This window comes from Arvicola amphibius, chromosome 2 (assembly GCF_903992535.2).
Source record: "Arvicola amphibius chromosome 2, mArvAmp1.2, whole genome shotgun sequence".
NCBI classification, from domain to species: domain Eukaryota; kingdom Metazoa; phylum Chordata; class Mammalia; order Rodentia; family Cricetidae; genus Arvicola; species Arvicola amphibius.
The window spans coordinates 29,056,137-29,076,997 of NC_052048.2; the positions used below are offsets into that span (position 1 = coordinate 29,056,137).

At 46.3% G+C, this 20,861-nt stretch overlaps 1 protein-coding gene across 16 annotated transcripts in view; it reads left to right on the forward strand.

Moving 5' to 3' along the window:
* The window catches only part of Cacna1c (calcium voltage-gated channel subunit alpha1 C), a 548,575-nt gene that overhangs the window by 154,626 nt on the left and 373,088 nt on the right, over positions 1–20,861 (forward strand). The gene's annotated exons all lie outside the window — the stretch shown is intronic.

Here is a 20,861-nt window from a genome sequence, read left to right on the forward strand (position 1 = left end):
CAGGCCACGTAGAGCAGGACCTGGGAGGCCCTTGTGATCTCATCAGCTAGCGCTTGGAGCAAGACGGGAGCTGTGGGAAAGTGTGGCCTGGTCTACTGTGTTATGAGGGTGACTTATATCTATGAGAGAAGTAATGTGGGGTGGTGGTGGTGGTGGTGGTAGTGGTGGTGGTGTGTGTGAGTGAGTGAGTGTGTGTTAGCAATAGTTCAGAGGAATCTTGATGTAAGATGAGATGTAATCATCTTTGGTCTCAAGGCCAAATTTAAGTAGACAGGAGGAGGAGGAAGAGGTTGAAGAAATATGGTTTGCATTTTGGGTTTGGCTCTTTCTTGTGCCTGTTCTGAATGGTTTCCCATTAGCGTGGGTTTGGAACATTGCGCAGGAATAAGGGCTGCTGGGTTGCTGGGTTGCTGGGTTGCTGGGCTGCTGGGCTGCTGGGCTGCTTGGTTGCTGGGTTGCTGGGCTGCTGGGCTGCTGGGCTGCTGGGTTGCTGGGTTGCTGGGTTGCTGGGTTGCTGGGCTGCTGGGCTGCTGGGTTGCTGGGTTGCTGGGTTGCTGGGTTGCCTTTACAGCTCAGGTCCCTCGTCCAGATTGTGGTTGAACTCGAGAAAGGCCCATTTCATTGGTGCATGAGAAAAATAAGAGTAGAGCCTGGGGGCTGAGGCTAGGGTTATGCTGAGGACAGAGAGTAGGGTTTTTGTTTGTTTGTTTATTTCTTTGTGGTTCCCTCCCCCCCCCCCCGGCTTACTCCATGGTACCATGTTGGATCTCTGGGAGATGTGTGGCCAAGAACTAAAAGCTATATTACCTTTGGTGAGAAGTTATTTGTATGCCTGACCAAGTCCCTCTGGAAAAACCCATGACCCTGAAAGCTGAGACTACAACCCCACAAACTCAGGCTTGGAAAACCTAGTCACACAACCTCTTGAACTTCAGCAGCCTTGAGGCCAGCTAGTTCTCTGCTGCTGATCTGTTTTTTAGCTCTTTGGAGTCAGGGGAGCTGGCTTTTTCTGAAGCTAAGAGGCATTTGTAACTAGAATTCTACCACTGTCTCTCTGTCTCTATCTCTGTCTCTCACTCTCTCTCTGCACACATACATGAGTGTGTGTGTGTATTTTCTGCTGTCAATCACAAAGCCACAAAAAGTTAATCCGAGACAAGAAAAATAACTCTTATGCCACACTTATTTTGCGCAAGACACTGTTTGGTTTTTGTTGGCTGCTTCGGTCTTTGGAAGAAGCCTGATAGGTGAGCATATTTTTATCCCTGTTTTCCAGGAAACACTACAGAGGCTAAGGACCTTTCTTGCCCCAGAAGTCAACTGCTCATAAGTGGTGGGACTATTTATTATTTATTTTAAAAAATTTTATTCTTCTCTTATACAATACATTCCAACCACAGCTTCCCCTCTTCCTGATCACCCCCATCTCTCCTCTCCCCATGATACTCTGCTTCATTTCCCTTCAGAAAAGAGCAGGTCTTCCAGTGATATTAGCCGAACACAGCATAACAAGGTGCAATATGACTAGACACATATCAAGGCTGGATGGGGCAACCCAGTAAGAGGGAGAAGGTCTCCAAGAGCAGGCAAGAGTCCAGGACATCCTCACTCTCATAAGCAGTTCTGCCTGGAAGACTTGGGGCAATGGTGGCTCAGAGCTTATGGGAGTGGCCAACCGATGACTGGTCTAACAATGAGAGGGAGCTCATGCCTGACACTGCCTGGATGGCCAGGAACCTGAAGGTGGATGGCTCAGAGACCTAGGGTAGAACCAAACATGACTGGCCCCCCAAAAAATTATGAAATGATTCTTAATAATCTACTATTTATAGCAGACTGGTGCCTAGCCCAGTTGTCATCAGAGGAGAGGCTTCATCCAGCAACGGATGGGAGCAGAACAGAGGCTCACAGCCAGGCTTCCCCCAGAAGAGGGGGAGGAAGGGTGGTAGGAGCCAGAGGGTTTGAGTGGTGGGACTATTACTCAGTCTGAGGTGGCTGACTCAGGAGATTTGTCCCCTTTGCCTTTGTCAGACTTGGAGTTCTTTATTTACCCTGTGGGATTTTGTAAAGAAGTTTCTGGAATAATGCGCACAAACAAACACAAAGTTCTGTGTGGTCAGAACGATAAGAAAAAGCATTCTGAGTTCTTCTTCTACATGGCCAATGGGATCCGTGCCAGGCACCTGGCCTTTTCCGCTTCTTGTTTTATGTTTTCATTTATTGATGTACAGGTCCCCATCCTCTTACAAACGGTGGACACTCATTCATTCCGAGTCATGTGCGTTCATTGTTAATATTTGCCATAGAATCTAAGCCAACGCCCCAAACATAGTAGGTGGCTAGAATCACGCAATGGTTTCTTATTTGTTTGATAAGCAGTTTCCACCAAAGATGGAAAACCGTGAAATGAGAACATTTTAAAGCTTGGAATGATAAGATAGTTATAGAGTCGAATGATGCTTTGTGATTTTCAAACCTTTTCCACATAGTTCATTTTACAGCCAGTCCTTGTGAAAGGGTAGAGCCCATATTATTCTCCAACTTAACTATGAGAAAATTGAGTTCAAAGGCAACCGGTGAGCTGCCCAAGGTCACTGTAGGCTCGCTCTTTTGGTGTGGATGTGAAGTTAGATACCAGAACCTTGTGTGTTTTCTCAGTGCCTGAGTAAGGTCAGTCTGCACTCTTGCTGAGTGCAGAACTTGGTCCCAGGGTCTAAGAATACTCACTCTTTCTTTCCAATAACATACAAACCATTTGGCATGGGGGTGCTGCTGAACGCATGCTTCCCTGACCAGTTATGGGTCCATGACAAGATCAAGACTTTTCCAGGGCATATACTATGCCAATAAACAGACTTTATAGTCAGCTTGACTCCCCCCCCAACCCAATTTTAATGATGAAGTAATTTTAGGGTTGCATGGAGATCATAAAACAGTACAGAGTTCATACATCCCCTTTTCAGCCTGCTTCCTAGAAGTTCAGCATTGTGCAGAATTGTATTAAAATGATTAAAACCAAGAAATTAATGATGACTTGCAAGTCTCTTAGTTGAACTTGTGAGTTTGCTAGTTTTTCCAGTTACATCCTTGTTTTGGTTCTGGCTCCAGTTCAGGAACTCACATTGCCTTTAGTCATCATTTCTTGCTTCCCCTTCTTCCCCATCACCTCCCACTGGGGCCAAGATGCTCCTCCTTTGTTTTTATCATCCTGACTTTTGAAGATTGCAGATCCATTACCTCGTGTGTTGGTTTGGGTTTCTTTCCTTAGAATAGACTGAGGACGAATGTTTCTACAGACTGAGCACATAGTTCCGGGTGTTACAGAGGTGCTATGTCCTTCAGTTAGTTTCAGCAGTGGGAAAAGGATGCCTTTGTCTGCCGCAGCCCTTTATCACCCCGTGACTGCTGATATCTGATGTCTTCCTTCACTGAGATGCTGCCATTTCTCATTCCCCTAGTGCACTTTGTAGGGGAGAGAGCATGAGGCTTTGAAAATATCCTGGCTCTTGTCAGACTTTTGCATATGGTTTTAGAATTCATCAGTGGCTCTTGCTTGCAACAGTTGTGGTCACTGCTCCTGTCTGAGAAAGATTTTTGTTGTTTCCTGATGTGGGAGGGTCTTCTGTTTGAGTTGATTTCATTGGTTAATAAGGAAACTGCCTGGCCCATTAGTTCCAACCTCTTACATCTTGATTAACCCATATCTAATGATCTGTGTAGCACCATGAAGTGGTGCCTTACCGGGAAGATTCTAGCGTACGCCCATCTTGGACCGGAGCTTCATCGCGTCTGACCCAGAGAGCAGAGGCATGGCAATTTATTAACTTCCCTTCCCAGCATTCTGTTTTGTCTACTCCACCCACCTAAGGGCTGGCCAATCAAATGAGCCAGGCAGTTTCTTATTAACCAATGAAATCAACTCAAACAGAAGACCCCCCCACATCATTTTCCTTCCATTCTATATTTATGAATGCGTCTTCCGATAGGAAGAACTCTTGCTCTTTCTGCCTCTTTCTATTTGGTCAGTATTAATTTATGTGAGCATCATAGTTATTTGGTTTATTTTGGGGGGGGATAATTCAGAAAGACTGGTTTTGCTCAGGTTCTCATAACTTTGTCCCCTAAGAGCTCCTTCCTTCTCTTTGATACCCAGCAATCCTTTTCTACTCTTGAACCCCAGGGTCCTTAGGCACCTCATGATTGGTCTGCTCAACTCTGGAATCTACCGCTCCTTCAGGGCATCCTGGCTCCTTTCATCTGAGAGTGGTATGGATGCCCTTGTGTGCACTTGCTCTTGTCTTATGTCAGTTCTTTTTCGATGATGGAAGCATGAACTCCGGGACACTGGCTTTTTATCTTGTCTAGGATCAGTAGTAGTTTGTGACCCTTCTGTCTTGATCTCAGTGACCTTTACGTTCTTCCCTGTCACCGCTCACAAATGGGTTCAGATTATGAATCAGCGCTGCCCTTCCTCCAGTGTTTCCTCACATCTTTGCGGAGGGCAGGCTGTATCCTAGGGTTCCTGATGTGTGTGAATTTGCTTTGCACTGGTAGCCTAAGTGCTGCCCTCAGTTTATAATACAGCCCTGTCTGTGAAGCCTGGGTGATGTTGCTCCTTTTCTTGTTCACTGCATGTTTTGAGCAGCCACTTCAGATTGTTTAGCATTTTCCAACTTTGCAGATTCAGGCAGAGCTGACATGGTTAGTTCTGATGTCTGGCCCAGAAGCTGTTAGAAGGTGAACCACAACACCACAGGAGCTACTGGACACTTTGGGCCACTACGTGGTTCCGAAACAGGTTGGCCTCTTTATGCTTCTTTCAAGGAAGCTGGAGATGCATGTTTGCATGTTGGCTGGCCTATGGGGGTTCTCTGCTCACACAAGCAGGATGTGGAAGGGGCACTACTGCCAGAACAGGCTCCTTGCCTGTGTCACCCTCTCCCGTGAGGCTCCTAAACCCCCGGATGATCTTCAGCAGCAGTGTGACTTCAGAGGTCGCAGTCTGGCTTTAATGGACCCCCTTCACATCTGGCTGAAGCTGGTGCCCACTGAAGGGACTTCTAAGTGATGTCATCAAAGGTCATTTGAGTGTGTCCTGACCTTGCTCCCACTGCTCTCATTCCCCTTCAGATTTGCTTTCCTGGCATTATTCTGGTACTTTTTCTTGGTGGGCTAATGAGCATTGTCTTTAAATTTTTGAGTATAAATGGATAGAAAGGTGTGACTTCCAAGGGTACCTTGCCAAGTGAACAATGCAGCTTCTTCAGATGGAGTAGTTTCCTGGGAGCCTCCGCTGCCTGCCTTCTTTCAGGGGAGGTGAGATGCTGAAGCCCCGTTCTGAGACTGGTTCTCTCTTCCTGTCCTTTTCTGATATCTGTTAATTTATGTCTTTTGTGTCACTGAGCAAATGTGTGTTCTCAGCATGCAAAAATGCACACACAATACTGCCTCTCATGGACCATCAGGCTGTGGTCAAGATGGTTGCTGTGCATCCTGCAGTCAGATCCTTAGGATAATAGGAATAGTTTGCATTTGTCTTGAAAGGTAAGATAGGCCCCAGGCACCTGATGTCTGTTAGAATTGCCAGAGAAATGGGCAATGCAGAGCTGAGCCCCTTAGGAGGTTACTGATGACCAGAGAGTTAAGAAATGACTCTTTGGTACTACTCTTTGTTTTTTATGCTGATGAAATCATCTGTGTGTTTGCATTTTAATATATGCAACCCAGAGAATAGCATGGTATGTCCCTCTTGTCTGTAATACACTACTGCCCTTGAGAATTTTAAATCAGTTGACCTACATAACTTAATTTATTTCAGTGAAAAGTAGCAGACATTATAGATTGGCAAGAGGGTGAGGATGGGGCAGACGCTTGCTCCCAAGAGCATTGGTTCAGGCAAAACAATGGGAGCGACAAGGAATTCTGGGAAAGAATCATACTAGCTGTCATAGAAGCCTCCTACTCTTCTATGGCTGACATCCTTAGGCATGTTAACCTCTTGATGTCATCTTGTTAGGAACTCCATGGAAACCCCCTTCAGGGGAGAATTCTGCAGCACTGTTCCTTAACTTTCTAAACACCATCTTTCCCCTTCCAGCTGTCTCTGTGCTGGATTCTCTAAAGGTTCCTGGGGGCGGGGTGGCTATGGACAAGGACGTGGTATGCCATACAGTTTTGGTTTTTTTATTTTCATTTATCCTCCATATATCAGGGTTTTAATTCCACAGAAACTGAAAATTGGCTCAGTTGTTCTATAGTGACAAGCCAACATCTGGAGCTACCATGTCGGAAAGGCCCTATGGCCTTTATCCAGCCTGGATTCTCTCCTCTTCACACCCAGATTCGCAGCTGGTCACTGCCCCAACCTGGCATTGTACTACAGAACTGCCAAGTATAGGAGCAACTTGGACTGAGTGATTAATGCAGAAAATCATGGGCTACTTTTTCTTAAATTTCTGGCTTGTTTTGAAATGTAAAAACATTAAAAGGTAACATTATCATTTCTTTCCTCCCCCTCCTCCCTCCAACCCCTCTCAGGGTTCCCCATCCATTCCCTCTCAAATCTGTGGCCTCTTTTCTGTAATTATTGCTATGGTAAATGGACTCAGCAGGCTGTATTTGTATGTTTATTTGCTTATACATTTAGATATTTTGTTCTGGTAGGAAAGGGAAGGATCAGTTACCCATGGAGAAGTGGTCTCCATTCTTACCTGACTACCCAAGAAAGGTTTATTCAGGCTGCGATGGGGTGAAGTGTAGTGCTCTATGGGGCCTATCTGTGTGTTTCCTTGGGAACAGGGTCCTGGCAGAGTTGTGACAGGTGTGCGTTTGATAAGAGAATGCATCCCACAAAGGGCTGGTCTGGCAGCTGGTCCGGCAGTAGTCAGGTGTAGAAACCACTTCTGTTTCCGTCAGTTCCCATGTACAATCATCTTTCCATTTATCTGGCCGATGGATATTTGGTATTCTCAGATTCAACCAACAATCAGTAGAGGACATTTGAAAAAGATTTTGTCTCTACTGGACATGCACAGGCTTTGGTCATTTTTCCCTTTACAGTTTTATATAACACTAATTCATAGTGTTAGATATTATATGTAGGTGTTTTTAAACGTATCAGAGCACAAGAGTATGCAAATAAAGACAGTATGCCTTTTTTAAAAAATAAGGGACTTGGGCACCTGTGGACTTAGATCCTGGAAAGGTTTCGAGAACTGTGCTTCCTCAGATACTGAGGACAGCTACAGTGCTAACAACATGGCTGACACTGTTCTAAGTGCCTTGCATATTTGAGCTCATTTAGTGCTCACTGGACTCTATGAGGCAGGTGATACTGTTTTACAAATAAAAATATTGAATTATTCAAGAGCTAATAATTTTGCATATCAGGAATTGCTTCAGGAGTGATGTCAGGCAATTTGACCTTAAAATTTATCGTGCAATATCAAAGTCACTCTACTAAGACTTTCCTAGCCCAGAGCCTTCTCATATGAGAACTCACAGTGTGTCTTAGGACGTTCTAACCTCATTGTAGGCACGAATCATCAGGGCATTGTAGTGAGATGCAGGCGCTGAGTCAGCCCGTGTGGAGTGGGTTGGAGATTCTCATCCCTGTCCAGCTCCCTGGATACCAGTGTGGCTGACTGGGAAAGAGGTTGTTGAGGTAGACCATTTCCTCCGTGGATTTCACTGTCAAGAGTATACTTAGTGGATTCCATGAGCAGTAGAGCAATACCAATAAGACTTTTACTAGAGCCACACTGGAGAGGAGAACTGTGGCCGCCGAGGATAATCAGTTTTTGCTTGTACACTCATGTTCTTGAGTCTTCAGTATAAAATAGAAATATTACCACACCCTGCCCTCAGCAGTGCCTGCTCTCTAGCATCTTGTCTAATGGGCTTTTGTAGTGGTCATTGTCTTGGTTTTAACTTGGCACTTCTGGGCTGTTTTCAGTCTTTACTTCTTTTGAGTTACTCCATAAACAGTTTCCCCAAACACAGTGTACAAGAGATCAGACACAATGTTAGATTCCATCACAAAGCAGAATTGCCATGGCAACTATTGGCTTTTGAATGTGCCCAGCAACTCAAGCAGAACTGATAGGTGAATTGAACCAAGTTCTTCTGAAAATGGAGACCAGCGGTATGGCCTTCCACACAAGACTGCTTCACCATGCTGTGGGAGCTTCTACTCACTGAAGAGGCCACACACACAAAATCTTTTCCTAGGAATCCTGAAATCAGTCTCTGACGAGGGCCTTTCTGGCCCTCAGCTTCCAACATCATGAGGATTCTGCAGTGTCTTGGGATACTCCTTTTCTTCTTGTTTGAGTTCTGGTGGATAACCACTTCTGAATCTTGCTGTGTTAATGTATCAATATTTTGGTTCATCTGCTTATTGGTGGTGTGGGGTATATGGCAAATCCAATAGTTAGTGAGCCAGGGGTCACCAGACTGTGCCATGTGGTGGTCTTAGGAGAATGTTGATGTTAATGCATGGAATCAGAGAAGGTTCTGGACTTGTTAATGTAAGCATCTCCCTCATTTGGAGTGCTCTCGCCTGTCTACCCTGTCCTCTGGTGGCCTACCCTGCTCGGGGCCTGGTAAAGTTCACTTTGTTGTCTCAGTTGGATGACATCATTGGAGAAGCACTCTGTCTCTCTCAGGCGAGACCCATAAGATGACTAATGTCGGATGGAGCCAAGGAACAAGAACCCCAAGACCCAGTGGCATGTGAATGTTGATTCTACCGCTGTTCACTAGAAGGAATGAGAGACTCAGTTGCATTATCTGGCCTGATGTCTCTCAGACTCATTCCTATGGGACTGTGGCAGAGGCTTGTGTTAAGTCTAAGAAGGCTCAAGTACTCTGTTACCAAGGGTAAATATTTGACCTCCTTTGAGCTGTCGCGAGCTGGAAGGAAAGATGAGCTCTCCTGCCGCCTATGGATCCTCATCTTTCTTCGTGTTGCCTGAAGAAATGACCTGAGAAAGATACAGTACCTTTAATCCTCCCTGGATCCTTCGGTTTCACAGCTAAGCTTCAAAGCACAGTACAGATGTATGCATGCGTCAGACTAGCCAGCAATGCTGTATTCCTCAGCTAAGCAGAACTTCGGGAAAGAACATCTTTTGATAGAATATTAATTAACAAATTGGCTGTCCGACTGAATTAAGACCCACAATGCCTTCCTTCCCCTTCCCCATCTCTCCTTTTACATATGGAACAATCCCTCCGGCATAAAGGTGACAATGATAGGCCTTAATATTCAAAACCTACGGCAATAAATGCATTGTGACTGATCTTCCTCTCTCTCTCTCTGTTATATAAGTTTATTCAAAAGCCATGAAATACTGCTGATTCCATAGATTCTTTGTTCTAGCTGTCATCAAAGGGAGACAGTCTTGTTTGGGATCATGGCTCAAGCACTGGAAACTGAGAAGCTGTTAGTAGGGAATATTTTATATATATATATTCTTTATTAACAGCACATATGTATGTATATTGCCAGAATAGATAGAGTATGGTGCAGCATGAAACAGTAGTTCCTGTGAAGGCTTGACTAGGTGATGATGATACGCTCATCTTACAGAGATAATGGTGCTGAACCATATTCATACGGTATAAGCAAAAATGCCTTTCTTTACTGAATTTAAAAATAACTTGAACATTACGGAAAGGTACCATATTTCCTCACCCCTGCCTTGCATATCGTTTCTGAGGTGCAGACCCAGAAGTTTCTCACATTCTATTATCTGATGATTATGGTGGGGGTGGCTAAAAGGTTTGGGAACTGGAGAGTTTGGAGAGAAATTCCACCAAGATCCTGTGGCATCTTAAAAGACACTGGAAAGTCGGGCTCCTTTCTGCTGCAAAGCTAGCAAAAAGCTCGGACGAGACTTCACAACTCAGGTATGGCAGACTGGGCCATGAAGTATCTTCGGTGAGGCCACTGTCTTGAAGGAGAAGGAATCTGAATTGCTCGGTCCAGTGGGTAGTGTAATCACTTACATCCAAGGATGGATTTTTGTGTCTTTTAACCCTCCCCCACTCTCTTTCTCCCCACTCCCCTCTCTGTATGCATGTGTATTTGTGTGTAGGGGGGTGTAAATGTGTGTGTGGCCTGAATGTGGAGGTCAGAGGGCAGCCTCGGATGTTGGTCCTCACGTTTTCCACCTTGTTTGCGGTTCTGTAGTCCAGGCTGCTGGCCCACCGGCTTCCAGGCATTCTCCAGTGCTGCTTCTCACATCACCACTGGAACACTGGGCTTGCAGACGTGTGCTGCCGTGTCTGGATTTATATGGATTTGGGAATCTAAGCTCAGCTTTTTCCCACTGTGTCCTCTGGTAGTTACCTCAGTGGCAGCAGAGCTTGGAACAGCTCTAGCTTCCAGTCCCCAAGGCTTTCCTTCCGTCATTTCATTTATTTACTTTTGAAGGACAAGGTCTCACTGTGTAGCCCTGTCCTTTTGTGGCTGGCCTGGAACTTATTGAATTCCACCTGGTTCTGCCTCTGGTTAGTGCGGAGACTAAAGGATGTGTTCCCCACTCCCTGATTCCATGCTTTTTAAATGCATGCTAACTTTTTTTTATGGAAGGGCCTTGGAAGCTGGGTTTCTGGAGAGTATTCTCAGTCCCCGATGTCCCTGTTACTGTGCCATCCCTGGGCTCCTCTCACCAGCCACTGGCACTTTCCTTTCTCTCCCAGGAAGCTCAGGTTCCCTCTGGTAGATATTATCCCTCCAGCCCATCTTCCTCCCTCTCTGTTTTTGGCTCATTCTTCTTCCCTCCTACTCTGCTCCTTGCATCCCCGGCCTCCTTTCCCATTTCAGTGGTATTCCCAGAGCAGGTTTTGGGGATGCTTCATTGGCTCCTGTCCGGCTGTTTCCACAGAGGCTGGGTATACAGGTGCCGTTCGCTGCAGCTCAGCAACTATGTCCATCTGTGTTTCTGGCTGGGACCTTTGAGCATCTGTAGGGGTGGTGTAGGCTGACAGGGCTCAGACAAGGGGCAGGGAGGACCTGGCCATCCGCAGTATGGCCAGTAAGCCTTGGCATAAAGGTTCTGGGGCCTCCGTGGATTTTTGAAAAGAAACAGAAATTGTGGATAAAATTAAAACTGAAATGTTTGACACACTTGTGAAGAATTAAATTGCACCCAAACTGCTCTATTACTCACAGGGATTGTATCAGTCGCAGCAAGGGCTAAATTGCTGGATCAGTTAGAAAATATTGTTGCTGCTCCGGAATCAATGCTAACAGAATCCTTGGGGTTCAGAAATGGCCCAGATGATAATTCTTTGGAGAAGCTGGAAGCTGCCATTGTGTTGCCTGGTCACCTGATCCACAGGCTCAGACTCACCTGCCATGGTCTCCTTCCTCATAGGAATTACAAGAACAGAGTAGGAAATTCTTTCCCTTGGCAGGCGGGGGAGAATATAATATTAAGTGATGGGGAAGGATCAAATGTAGACAAAAGAACAAGAGTCTTTCAAGATAATGCAAAGCTATCTATTTTCTAACTGTCACAGTGGGGTGTGTGTGTGTGTGTGTGTGTGTGTGTGTGTGTGTGTGTTGGATAAGTGAATACAAACAAATTGATTGATAGTGACAAGTGTGAAATCCTGAGCAAAGCCCCATAGCTTTAGAGTGACCATTCCAACTGCACAGAAGTCCACTGAGATGTATGAAGCGTGGGGCTGGGCAAGCATTTGAGTGGCTTCCTTTAACTGGCTTGTGTGATGTGTTTATTTGTGAGTTAATTACAATAATGTAGTTTAAAGAATATGTGACCTGAGCTGCCTTGAAAAGCAGGGGAGGGCAGAAATCTGGATTGCATGTTACTAGTCTTCTGATGAAGTCCACGTGTGTGGAGAAGTGTCCATCGGCTTCCTGAGGTAAGCAGAAGCTAGCACAAAGCTGTCCATGTGGTAGACCTGCTTTGAAAGTGCTGTGGACAGCCTAGACCGGGAGGGTAAATCCCATGGAGCCAGAACAGCTATTGTAAAAAGCAATTCTTCCTTTAAGAATCTCTGTGGACAGCATCCAAGCTTGGCCCCACTGTACACAGCAGGCCACTCATATTGAACTTGCTAAATAGATATTGGCCAAGATACAAGGTGATGTCTTCACCCTTACCTGTCTATACCATGGTTACAATGGGCTATGTTTGGCCTTCTGCTACCTCCTTTTCCACCCCTCTCTTGGCAATTTTCTTTGCCTTGTCCTTCATTCTTTGAATAACACTAGTCTACCTGTCTCAGGTTCTTAGATTTCTCACCTTCTCACCCTACCATCTTCCCATGGTTTGGCCATCACGGAGTTCCTGCCGCCACTCATACTTGCATTTTAATGACTTTTAATGGATGTGTATCTTAGTCCCCGGGGGACAGCTCCAGTTTTCTGAACTAATGCTTCAAAAGAGAAGTACGGTGTGTATGACCAGCCTGTGCCTTGACCCTTTGAACAGCGGGAGGTAATGGCAGCGGGAGAGGGAGGCATTGTTCTGAAAAGCTCCGGGCAGCTTTGTTTCTGACTTGATTTGTTCTAGAAGCCTGCCTCCTCCACATGTGAAGGAGCAAAGGTGCCGAGTGGAGACCATGTTTGCCGCAGACTCACTTGGCCTCAGAGTGGGTGAATCGGCTCTGTGCTCGTGTTTATTGTGCCATTTCACCCTCATAACTATTCTTCAAGGTAAACATCATTATTCCCATTTTTAAATATGATAAAAACAGAGGCTTGTAATGAAGCAGATTTGCCCAAAGTCTTATGAAAGAACTAAGGTTAAAGCTGCCCCAGTTCCACATCTTTCCATTATGCTTGTGTTATTTATTTTTGCCCTTCGTGTCTTTGCCCACCACCCACACACTGACTCCAGAGAGAGGGTGAGCAAGAGAGCAAGCGAGAGAGCACGCACGAGCTTGTGAGGGGATAGATGGGTGATCAATCATCAGACACGAACAACCTAAGAAAGTAGGTCAGAGGAAGGACAGGGCCCATGGCATCTGTTTGGATTCTGAAGATATTCATGACTGGAGAAGATGAATGAGTGGGACCTGGGGTTGCTTTTGTTTGAGTGTTGCTGCCTGTGCTGTGTGTCACAGTGGCCTGCTGGTGTCTGTGGTGAGCTCAGCCCTGGGACCTGAGTGACCCTTCCTGTTTATCCTCATGAGTGGAGACACATTATATAAGAGAAAGACCCGGGTCAAAGACTGTGAGGCCACAGACCCTACACCTGGTTCTGCTCAGACCTCAGTTTCCTCATTTGTAAATGAGAACAATGACTGGCCCGTCCAGCAGTAGAACACAGTTGCCTGGCTTTCAAGAATACTTTTATGTGAACATGAAAGACTTCTATGTGGTAGCATTGAGAAGCAGTGCTGTTAAGATAAAAGAGATGAATTGGCTTACACAAGGTCACAACATGGCTTGTAAGTAGGGCTAGCCTGGAATTTGGGTTTTTTTTGTCTGGAGAGAATGGACGGAGGTCTCTTGTTGGGGTCGGCTGTAAGTGCATTGTGGGCTCTTGAGGAGTAAGGACTGTTCATATGTAGCTGTTGATAACTAGGGTGATGTCACACGTGTGCTCATAGGAACTCCAGCTGTGGTTATCTGGCATGATGGCTTTACATTCTAACCAGATAAGGAGTGTGCAAGGCAGCTGTCATAGCGGTCTTAGATAAGTAACTACGGGGCTGTTGACTCGAAAGAGGGCTATGTCACCTCAGGGATAACCTTTCCCTTTCTCAAGAGAAGTTATTCTGAAATTGAGCTGGACTTTGGTTATCGTTCTGTACTTAGAACTTTTCCCTATAACACCCTGCTCTCTCTCTCTCTCTCTCTCTCTCTCTCTCTCTCTCTCTCTCTCTCTCTCTCTCTCTCTCTCTCTCTCTCTCTCTCTCTCTGTGTGTGTGTGTGTGTGTGTATGAGAGACACCACCATCTCAACAGCTTATATGACCTAAAAATGCTCTAGTTAAAAGTCTGCTGACAGAACGGACAAATGCTTTCTTTAGGCTATGTTTACATTACACAGTCCTGTGATGGCCACTTCCTGGCTTCTGGACTATTCTTTACAAAACATTCTGTGAGTCTTCCCTGTCTCATGCTCAGTTCCTCATTAGCTAAGGAGAGGAATGGCTGTATGAGGAGCCAGAACAATAATGCTGGGGATCCTGTGTGTCCATTCAAGGAGAGCTGGACTGGGCAGACTAGCAACCCAGGGAAGCATTCCTTTCCATGGGGAAAGTGCTGGGCCCATCCCTGTGCACCACACCCTGTTTCTCGGGTTAGCAGCTCATAGGTAAGCCCAGTGTTATAGGAGGCAGCAGATGCCATATGCTTCCAGGTGACATCCTAGCCAAATAAGAAATGACACAGGAGAGGTAATGATTTCCACTGGGGGACGGAAGTGGGTCTTCCTATTTTCTGGAAGTGAGGCAGGCTCGTTAGCATCAGTACAGTATAGAGATGCTCCCAGATTCAGTAGGGATAAACTCTGGAGAAGTTCAATGTCTAATTACATGCTGCAAAGAAGTAAGCCACAGGCTTGGCTGTATCCTCCTGTCCTACTAAATACAACTGTGGTTCTGATGTTTACCAACTGTGGGACTTGAACAAGTGATATCAACCCCAGTCTTGGTTTCTTCATCAATGAAGTGAGCAACATGGTACCATAGACCATGCTGCTGGGAGGATGGTCATCTGGCTCAATGCCTGACATCCGACAGGTCTCACTAACCACTACTGTTGCATTCGATTGGCACCTAGTTTCCTTTAGTAGTTATGGCATGTCGTTTCCAGTGTGCTGAGGTAGCTAGCCACAGTGAGGTGAAGACTCAAACAGATGCTCTTTGTCAGCCCAGGCCCGAGCATTGTGGAGGTGTCAACACTAAGTTCCTCATGCACTTCCTGAACCAGCCAGGGATCCTCCTTATGAGAATACCGTCTCTCGTCTCAGGGCTATGGTGGAAGTTCTGTGTGTTGTAAGGATTTGCTGTGTTCTCAATGGGGATGAAAAGACACTCAAGATAACTACTTTTTCATCTTTGACCTTGAAAATTTCACTCTCTCATCAACCCAGGGTGGCTTTCCTGTTCTTGTGTGTTTTCTGGGAAAGACCCTTGCATCTAACATGGTGGATCCTGTACTTTGACAACCTTGTATTGTAAGATGGTGTGATATACTTAACATGTTTGTATTCTCTCTCTCTCTCTCTCTCTCTCTCTCTCTCTCTCTCTCTGTGTGTGTGTGTGTGTGTGTGTGTGTGTGTGTGTGTGTCTGTGCATGTGTATGTGGTCATCTGCTACTTGTCACAGTGATTGTTTGGGAAATGAGAACTCACTCTTAAGTGACTGGAGAGCTTGGGCAAGCACCTGAATACTTGTGACTGAAGGAACGTAAGACTAGGTGGAGAATATGGCTCACCTGATGGCCTCCCAAGGCTTCTGTTAGGCATAGGGCAGACAGTGGATGACTAGTGGAGCTCCACCCAACATTTTAGGGCATTGAGGTGACAAAAACACACTTGACCATGTTGAAGCCCCTCTTTGGGATGGCAGTTGGTTGCTTTGAGACAAGAAATGACATCAAGATTTCCAGCAGGTATACCCAAGTCAGGGGGGTTGAACTTACTTAGTAGAGACACTAGGAAGGAGTCAGGTGCCCTGCTGCTTATGTGGGTGGCACTGCCACCCTTGAGTGCTCCCATTACCAACCTTCCTGACCTGGATCCAGGCCAGTGTAACTAAGCCCAGTACTGGTCCTGAATGAATGAATGTATGTAACTTCTGGTGGGTAGAAAAATAAATTGCTTTGTAGCCAAAATTCCCTTTGGTTATGTGTTGCTCTTAGACAAATAATAAGAAACAGCTGCCCTGGAGTACTACCGAGAATGGAATCTTCCTAGTCTCCATAAAGTGAAAACACTTTGGGGATCAGAGCCAAGTCAGAGTGGGAACTGGGCGGGAGGCGGGTCTTAGCCAGATATCTGGCACCAGGTCCAGTAGATCCCAGTCAGTTCCATTCTCTTGGGCTTTGGCATCGGCAAGGGAGAGCTCCCAAACCTGTCTGTTCCTATGACTCCACCCCGTGAAAATCACTCTGTGGCAGAGTTCAGGTCCGTGGGCATGGTGATCAAGGCTGTCTGAGTGCACGTCTGTTCTGCCGCTAACATTTGTATCGTTATTTGTGAAGTGTCAACTGGAGTTCTGGAAGAGCCTGCATACCATTAAATCAAGTCAGCTCGGTGCCTGCTGCACTTTATGGGGAGAACTAGAACCCCAATTAATAATGATGTCTTTCCACTAGAGACAGCTGCTTGCATGGATGTGTTTATCCACTGGGCGGCCTTATGGGGTTCGCGGTATGCAAATACTATGCCCGAAACAGAAAGTCCAAAAAAGGCTTGGTTTATACAGAGTGGCCTCTGTGATCTGGCTGCAGTCAAGGGCTTCTTCGACTCTTTAGCTCTGATATATACACAAATCTCTGGGGGTTTCAAGACTGTCTGGAAGGAAGATGAGGGAGGAGGGCAGATCCTGAGTAGGAGGAGGAAGGGAGTTGGAGAAGGATTCTTGCAGGAAGGAAAAGGTTCATTTGGATTGTACATCCTGATCTTGATCCTTCACTGAGTCAGGAACTCAAGGCAGGATCTGAGGCAGAAACAGCATAGAAATGCTGACTACTGGCTTGTCTTCCATGGCTTGCTCAGCCTGCCTTCTTACAGAAGCCAGGAGTGCCTGCCTAGGGATGGTACTGCCCACAGTGAGAGAGGCTCTCCCAAATCAGTCATTAAGAAAGTACCCCAATAAACAGGTCAGTTTGATGGAGGGGATTTCTCAATTGAGGGTTCCTCTTTCTGGGTAGCTGTAGAGTGTGTCAAGTTGACAGTAGCTAACCAGCACAGAGGAGGACTCCACCTGATTTACCCACAGGCCTAGCCCCCCATAGGACTCCCTTTGAAATTCATCTATCCTCAAAGAATAGGTCACCAAATTCCTGGGGCCCGCTGTGGACCCGAGGGGAAAGTCTTCAAAGTCCTATTTTTCACCAGGGTCAATAGGTTTACTTTAAGGTGAAGTACTTACAGACTCCCTTGAAGTTGATCTAAGCCACTTACATTTTAGAATTTGTTGGTAATAAAGCTTTATTCTGGTTAATCTGTATGCTTCCTATGTATTATTTATTAATCAATTCTGAACGTGAAAAGGACAGAAAGTATTATTTCCTGGCCAGTGCCCAGAGCACTGGACACTCCAGTCAGGCAGTGACATCATTTCACGAAACATAACATCACCCACCACTTCTAGAGCTGTCTCTCCAGAACTACTGCTTCCTGCCTGGAAGGAGGGCATGGCATTCTCTGAATGCCACAGTAGGTCCTCAAAACGTGCTGGTGCCCACCCCTCCCCTCTCGTCTGTGGGTCTGTAAGTAGTGCATGTTGCCAGATGTTTGTTCTGAAGTCTAAACCATCCCTGTCTAACCACAGTTATGGCCGTTTCTTTTAGAATCAGCTGAATACATAGTAGGAAACCTTCTATCTCATATGCTTGGTCTATAGAACCATCGAGAACCTTCTGAAAATGAGGCTGAGGGCTCAGGTGAAAGTGAAGGGACCGTTAAAGGGATTCTAACATGGCTATCTGTGCCATAAGACACAGGATGGATGATCCTCAGGCATTCCTGGGTTTGTTAACCCTCTCCTGACCCTTGCTGGGTTGGCTGGACCACATTTAGGACAAAAATGAGCAGGGCCAGAAAGTCACTGAGCTGTGCTCTGTGAATGTGGTTTCGCCCCTGTAGCTCCAAGTGCCAGGCGCTTGCCTTTCCTGGAACTAATCAGGTCTCGTGTTCCTCACGCCTGGGGACCTGCATACGTGCCTTCACTCCATGTGCCCCAGGCTGGTGGGCAGGAGAGGATGGAACAGAAGAAACCTGCTAAGACCCAACGCTCTGCTCAGAGGGCTGCCGAGGACTCAGGCCGAGGCTCATGGATATGTGCGAGCCTTTGTGTTTACACCTCACATAACCTACTCTGCTCTCTGTTCATCTAGAGCTCTGTGTGAACCTCAACAACCCTGCATCTTTAAAGATTTTGTGTGTGTGTGTGTGTGTGTGTGTGTGTGTGTGTGTGTGTATGTACCAGCCAGAGGAGTTGTTTGGGGTAGAAAGCAGACAGAGGGAGGTGTGGGGGGACTGGGAGGAGAGGAGGGAGAGGAAACTGTGGCCATAATGTAAAACTGATTAATAATAATAATAATAATAATAATAATAATAATAATAATAATAATAATGCCAGCTTGAAGCTATGTCTGTTGGCTCCTTCACCTCTTTCCCATGCAAGCTGTACTGAACTAAGGGCACTGGGCCTGCTAACTGGCCCCTCCCACTTTGAGAGCTCTTAAGAGGAAAGTGTCCATTGTTTTCATTTCTTCACACTGGATGCCAATTGATGAAAGGTTTCTCTAAAGGACTTTTAGATGAAAGGGTGCCCAGCTTAGCCTGGCATCTCTTTTTCTGAAGAGCAAGAGGCCTGTGATGTAAGGCAGAGGGAACACAATCTTAAGTTACAGTGGTCCTGTGCCCCACCCAAGTTATGTGAACGCAATGGCTTGGATGCAGGGAGCTTGAATGTCCTCCCTGGCTGACATGCTGTGTAACCTTGGATAAGTCTGCTTTTCTTTCTCTCTGCCATCTGCAGAATGTGCGGGAAGGACCTGGATGCATACTGATCTTACACAGGCACTGTAAGGCCTGGAAAGCATGGGAAGGAGCGAGGCCAGGCCTCGTGCTGCTGTAGGAACAAAGCCTTCTGGGAGAAAGAATCTTCTCCCAGAGAAGGAAGAACTTCCCTAGGTCTGATCGCATATGGGGGGTGGGGTGAGTGGGGAGTCGATGAGGAAGGAAGGATTCTCACACCTGGGTCTCAGCCTGCTTATCATTGCTGTTGCCCGTTTGCACCTGCAGGAGGATGGCTGGCCCAGCCTGTCAGGTTGGTACCCGTACAGATGGTCTCTGGCAGAGCGAGAGGGAAGTGTTAATCAAGAGGTCGACATCCTTGATTAGACCTCTGAGCAGATGGGCCTGAGGCAGTCTGGAAAGACAGTTCCTTGCTGCTGTGTGACAGTGTGGCCTTCAGAGGACCAGAGGGTCACCCACATCACACATCTTCTGCAAGGGAGGTCAGTATCTAGGATGAGCCAGAAACACGAGAGCCGTGATATTAAACAGAGCAGGCCCGGCCATCACACTTATGTGGCTTCGCACGTGCTGTTCCATGACGCTTGCGTGTTCATCATGGGTGGAACAGGGGAGGGAGGTGGGCCATGCATACCTCAGAGCTCTTGTTCCAGCCTGCATCAGGGTTAAGCCTGGGCATCTTCAGCAGCCTCTGTGGTTCTTCCTTGTATGATTGAGAACTGCTCACCTCTCTCTCCATCAACGCAGAGGATGGGCAGCCATTCGGAGCTTATCTGGTACTGCAAGAACGAACTGCACAGCACTGCTGGCCAAGCCCCTCCTCCTACATTCTGATTGCTGGAGAAGCCCTGTTTCCGTTCCTCCTTTGCTGTAAGCCAAGCTGACCTCAAGCTTGTCATGTAGGTTGGCCTTCATCTTTTGAACCTGGCACTTCTACCTTCTGAGTGTTAGGATTCCAGGCACACACCACCATCCTGATTTATGCAGGAATTGGGCTCAAACCTGGAGTGTCATTCATGGGAATCAGTCACCCTAGGATGGAAGCTGCATCTCCAGACCCTATCTTTCCTATTCTAATGGCATGGAGACAGTGTGAACCAGCTGAATTAAAGTTTTTATCACTTGCCTGTTTCATGTCCCAACTGTGACACAGGCTTGTTGAGTTGGTGAGAGGCTCCCAGTCATCAGGTGAATGGAAGGAGAAGATACACTAGACAAGGGCTGAGCTGGAACCGTAGAGCATTGTCCTGAGAATGGTGTAGTGAATGCAGCAACTCTCAGACCCTCTGCTCACAAGATTCCTTCATGCTTTCAGCAAATGCCTGAAGACTCCGTGGAGTTTTATACATACAGGTGTTTCATTGTTCCAGTAACTGAAATTTACTCAAAGTAATGAACTCGGTAGAGATAAACATAAATAATATATTTAATGAAAAGCAGCTGTTTTCTGAAAAAAAATTAGTGAGAAGGGCCCTACTTTACCTTTTCCTTTTTTGTTTGTTGTAGTGTGAAGCGGCGGGGCTGTGTCCCGCCACCCGGCCGCCGGCTAGCTTTTCACCCGAAATAATTACATGGAAACTGTATTCTTTCAAACACTGCCTGGCCCATAGTTTCAGGCTCTTATTGGTTAATTCTCACATCTTCCTTTAACCCATATTTAGTAATCTGGGTAGCACCACGAGGTGTGGCTTACCAGGAGAGATCTTAACCTGCGTCCATCTCGGAGAGGAGCAGCATGGAGACTCACTATGGAGACTGCCTGAAGCGTCTCCCCAACTCTACTTCCTTGTTCCCACAATTCTGTTCTGTCTACTCCACCTACCTAATTTTCTGTCTCTTAAAGGGCCAAGGCAGTTTTCTTTATTAATTAACCAATGAAAGAAACATAGACAGATAACTCTCCTCCATCAGTTTGTTTCTTTAGAGTCCTGCTTGATGCAAACAGTTGGATCCTTGTAATTACTGCCTCTCAGTGTATCTCAGAGTCATGTCAGGTAGCCTCCGGGAAATGACATTTATGAGGACATCATAGTAAAAGGGAAATCCCATCTGTGAATTACCAGGAGCATTCACAGAGGTGATGCAGAGGTCTCTGAGATGCTCAGAGTCCCTGAAGAAACTTGAAGAACCCCTGAGTTAATCCCTTCTGACTTGTATTTAGTAT